Raw genomic sequence first — 6,000 nt, 5'->3', positions numbered from 1 at the left:
AAAACATCAGGTATTCACAAGCATATGGATTTAGGTCATGATCTTCAATTCCAATCTGCCTATGACATCTGTGACCCACTGATCACCAGCGTGGATCCAGTTGATCTGTTTCACTAGCCAGGTGTCTCCTTCCTCCCTTACTACTCTGTTTGTATTCAGAAGTTGCATGCTTGGTCGAAGAGGACAACTTTACTCAAATACAGGAAGTCTGATCTTTGGTATAAGAGTAGTTGTACTCCCCTGCTAGAACCTCCTCAGAAGCTCAGAGAACTCCCTTTAATAATACGATAGGATAGATGTTTCTTGAATAGATGAGAAATTAGTCTGTACCAAGATACTGAATATTGGAAAACATCACTGACCAAAAAAATAACATATTAGAATGCAGTGTTTGGGAAAATGGGTCAAAGTAATATGAGAAATTGGGTAAGATATATACTCATTATTAGTAAGCATAAAACAATAGGTCAAAAATGTTCTATGCCATATAGAAAACCTAAATATGATTAATGATAAAGCAGTCAATGCTACTGTCAAGTTTTGTACTGTTGCTGTTTATAAGAAACCAGTCCTATATATACAATCCATAGACAAAAACACATTTATACATGAATGCACGCATTTGGTATTATATGGTGATACTCACTTGAAGTGAAGTTATATCTCAATGAACTAAACTAACTGAGAAACATAATTTACAAAAGCATAAGGTACTCTAATAAAACATTTAAATTTTGAAATGTTATAAATTATATAGTTATATGTTGGGATCTATGCTCACATAGCTCTACATATGTAAATTTAAGTATGCTCACATATTTAGATATGTATTCCTATATGATAAATGTGCATTTAAAAACAGAAAAAGAATTTACTAGACTTCAAGTATAGCTGAGTGATATAAATAGTAATTTTAAATTATTTTAAAATCAGTAAATGAAAATATATCAATTGAAACACTTAAAAAAATATTATTCAATGTTAACTCACGGATTTCTTTATTAGTCATTCCAAGATTTTATTTTGATAATTTTCTACATATGTTTTATGTCATTGTTTAAAACCCAGGTTTCAATGAATTTCACATGTTTTAATGCAACACATTGATGATTTTCTGTCTATAAGTAATGACTTAGCTCAATAACAATAAAATTTTCAAAAGATGAAGATTATCCATATTATTATAAACATGGTTTTTAATCAACAATTGCCTTAATTTTTAATGTGTAGTAGTTTTAATCTATTAATTTAACCTGAATTTTTCTTACATTTTCTATTATAGTTTCTAATTTAGTTGTGTACATATGTTAAAATCTCAAATTAATTTTAAATTAGGAATTGCATATTTTAAATTCTTAAGAACTAATTTATCTTAAATATTATCAAGGGTTATACATAGTTAATTACTATTCTGAACTTACAAGATATCATTCAGGTGTTAACTTCTTGGCTTGACATTTCTATAAAATATAATTATTCTAATTTTAGCATTTTTTGAGAAATATTTGTGCATTCCTAGTGCAGTCAAATACTAATTAGGGAGAAGTAATTCTTTTTATTTAGCCTATTAAATCTTACTTTGCATTATTTAATTCCTTACATAATGTTATTAAATTAATGATAATTTTAGAGAACAGTAATATCAATGTATAGATTTGACCACCGCTCAACTGCTATATGCTGAGCAATATCTCCTCACTGCAAGAAAATAAACTTGTTGTGCTTGTTTGTGACTAATCATCCTTGTTGACCTCCAGTGTGCCATTAACACATTCTAAATCTTACATTTACTATATGATTTTTAAATTCTGTAGACTTTTTCTCTATATCCCAGTATTTTCACAGTCCCTGAACTTCAAAACTATTTATTCTTCAATCTTACCAGTTACTTGTAGCACCTTAGTCCATATATCTGATAATCTGAGACATACACATAACAACACTATCCGATCATCAGATGTTTAAGAGGGTAAAGTACTCACCGCACACCATGATGACCTGAGTTGAACCCACAGATCGCACAAAGATGGATGGAGAGGAGCTACACCAAAGATTTGTCCATTGAACTCCACATTTGTGCCATGGCATGCATACTCTCCTCACCCCATATATCATACATACAATAATAGCAAATAAAATATTTACATTATGGTGAATTTACATTATGGTGAACCTGTTGGTAGTATTGGTCACTGACTATTGAAATTAATGTCAACATGTAATAATTATGATTTCCAAATCCAACATCTTCATAAATGTTGAGTCAAAACATACTCTGTAAGAAAATATTGAACAAATTTAAATGTGGAATCTTTGGGTTGTGGAATATAACAAAGAGGAGGGAGGAAAATTAAAAGAAGGAAAGTGAAGAGGCTGTGGGTGATAAAATATGTATTGGTAGATACATATGAAAATGAGGAAATAACGTATCTTATTTGTGTGTTAACTAAGAAATATAAATGAACTGTATCTGTGTTTTATCTGACAAGCTCTAATGCTTCACAAAAGAAATTGCATAATTTACTTTCAGGTATGTCTAAAGATTCCAGCCGATTTGCTTATAATATAATATTGTTATCTAAAATCCAAATGTCTTAGTTTTCAAAATGCATTTGTCTATAAGAGTTGAACATAGGACTCTGTAAATATCTTAGTATATGGTAGCAAATGAGGTTTCCATGTTGTGCTAGTTAGTCACTGTCAAGCATGTTCCTGCAAACTGTTTAGCATCACTGGCTCAACAGTGAGAATGCTCATCAATCATATGCATAGCATTTCAAGGCCTCTGCATCTATACAGAAATTTTCTGTTTTATTATGTTTCTAGAATACAGACAATGTAATGTGTTCCCAATCTTAGTTCCTTTCATTGCTAGATGTCAGAATAGAACAGAATAGATTTTAGATTCTTATAGATGTAGTGTTTATTCATATCCTTTATTTTTTCTGGCATTGAATTATTGTCTAGTCTTAACTTGATTAAGTGTAAATTAGTACTTGGTATGACTGGATATCACCCTAAAAATACATATCTCTAGTATGAAAAAGTATGCAGCATATGGGACTTTGGTACTATGAAATTTAATGTGATTCAGACACTCTAGATGATATGATTATAAATGATTGAATTTATCATGCAGAACAATTTTTTCCTTTTCCTTGGCAATTTTTGTATGCTTTGTACAAAGCTGGATGTGATGGTTAGGTCTCTGGCTCCTGATGCCCAAATGTGTTGTTTCCAGACACAGAAAGTGAGTTTCCCAATATATATTATTACAGTAACACTGTATATATATTCAATCATTCACAACAACATAATTATATGGTACATGAATTTGTATGCAAGCATAATGTCCAAAGATAAAATAATTACATCTGAGGCATATTTTCATAAACATAAAGTAAAAGAGATATTTATAATTTTGATCACTTTTAATTAATAATAAGAAAACCCTTCTTTTACTAATTTAAACAAACAACTACACCAACAACAGAAAAGTAAATTAGGCTGCATATGGGAAAGAACTTTATTTTTTAGATTAAAGAAAGTGCCATGAAAATTGAAAATGGTAAGAGGTTGTGTATACATACACTGCACATGTGTTAAAGAAAGCATTGCACATAGTATAAAAGGAAAGCTTTATGTTTTGCTAATTACGTCTCTTTGAGTCTGCTTCTTTTAACTTAATTCTGTGGTGTTAAAATTATCTTGATGAAGACTCATTTTTGTCAATAGATATATATTAAATTTTATTTTCTATGAACACATGTTAAACACTGCAAAATTTTTGAAGAAAATATAATTAGCAAACAGAATTGAGTGACTACTCAATAACAAAACTTTTTGTGTAGATTAAAATTTATGTTTGTTTACATACATGAATTTTATTTTATTCTTTTATGTTCATTATGATTATTTCTGAAGTTAGCTTACCATTACATTGTGGGTAATTATTTCTGGTATTCAAGGAGGTTTATTACGTTCTTAATGCAAATCATCTAAATGATTTCCAAAAAACACTTGTTTGAGCTAGATTGTCATATAATATGAAATTTTTTTCAGATAAGAGGACTATAAATTCATTTGTAGTCCTTTGGGTAATTATTGAGTAATTCAAAACCAAAATAGGAGCTTTGAAGACAGTCTCTCTCCTCTAGTGGTGTAAGTCACATGACAGAAGACTGAATGCTTTCAAAATCAAGCATTCAGGTTCTATTAAGTGTAAAAAGTATTAACCTAATAATCTTTTTTTTTCGTAATTACTCTTAGTTTTAGAGACATGTTAGGTATTTTGCAATTTTTTTCCTCATTATTTGGATGTATCCCCTGAAATTTATTTATTGTTTGTTTTTTCATTTGCACTTAGTTTTTGAAACAGGATGCTGCTGTTTCAAAACAGCAACAAGACAGGCATCAAATCTCCAGCAATTTTCCTGTTTCTTGCTGTATAATTTTGTAGTTACAGGCAAGTTCCTCAATGCCTTACTCATTATTTGTATTTTGATAAAATATTGTTGTTATGTAAGCCATGGATTGCTTTCATATCATGTGCCTTACATTTTGAGCAATTTCAGAGTGTCAGTGCATTAATTTTTTGGGTCATAAACATGTTAAGTGTATCTAAGATATAGAAACAAATGATGATTATTCCATTTGGTTTATTCAGCAGGGTGAATGACATTTTAAAATATGTAACTTCTAATTTGGTAAAATGTTATCGCTGATACCTTGCTGGCAGCAACAGAAGTAAAAGCAATTAGAGATTGCTAAAACACCTTCAAGATAGTTTCTCTAATTTATTCCAAAAGAGCAAGAAATACACTTAGTATTGGTTTTCTCTTATTTTAGAAATGTTTTTTATACCAAGTATCGTACTAAAAAAGCCTAGTAATGCAAGATTGTTGTGTGAGCTAGAAGCCAATTTTCTCATGTGGAATAATTGTCTTCTCTAGTTTAGGAACTGGCAAAGGGTTCTCTCTAAAATATGTAATATAGACAGAATTCTCAGATATATTAAAGTTTTGTAATTTTCTAAGTAGTCAAAGAAGAAAAGAAATTTTACCTTCTCTGCTTAGAAAGCTTGTCTTCAAATGTATCAAAATCACTGTGTGCTGACTCCCTCAGAGAGATGAACAGGAATCAGATTGAGAATGTGGAAGCTGGGTACCCATGGGACCTCATTGCCGTGTTACCCTCCTGTTACAGATAACGCAGTTTGCTTTATACAGTTTTCCCTTTACATGTGGTACTGCCAGGTATCCTTGATTGATTTCAACTCAAATTTTATATTATAATATGCTCACTGACAACCTGCCATGAATTACTTTTATGAGTTTTCTGGTATTTCCATAACTCGAAGACCTGAAGCAAAAGAATAAGGAAGTTGGGATCAAAGAAAAAGAGATATTTTTAGATGTTTTACAAACTTTCTCAAATTGCTGAAATAGGCTGTTATTAATTTATCTCATATTCTCCAGCATTTGAGAAGTCATGTTCCATTATTATCATATAAAATCCCTATAAATGTGACTCATTTGCTAAGTGACATCCTTCACTATTATAATCAGCCCTTCAGAGGCATATATCTTTGTTTGCAATAGTTTAATTTTAGAAAGTTTTTGTTATTTGTTTGGGTTTTTTGCATTTGTATGTGTGAAATCTTTTCACGTAGTTTCTGTACTAGGATTAGTAGCTAATTATATTTATTTTTCTTTCTGCATTGGGAATAGGATATTTATATGGATGTATTCTTTGCTGTTACTGAGTTTTCATATCAATTTGAATCTTGTAACAAGTGAGGGGTTTTCATCATTGCGTGACAATTCATTCTACAAAGAGTTTCTGTTTTACCAAAATTAAATGAGATTTTAAAACAAAATATAATGGGAAACTAGAACGCAGAACAGTATTTTCCCTGTCCTAGGCACCTAGTGTGATGGTTAATATTAGCAATTTGGATGAATCTAGAATCATCGAAGAGCCAAGTTTCCTAGCACCCCT

The sequence above is a fragment of the Myodes glareolus genome, chromosome 15 (assembly GCF_982192425.1).
Source record: "Myodes glareolus chromosome 15, mMyoGla1.1, whole genome shotgun sequence".
Taxonomy (NCBI): Eukaryota; Metazoa; Chordata; class Mammalia; order Rodentia; family Cricetidae; genus Myodes; species Myodes glareolus.
The sequence above is the reverse complement of the archived record's forward strand: the minus strand, read 5'-3'. Positions refer to the sequence as shown.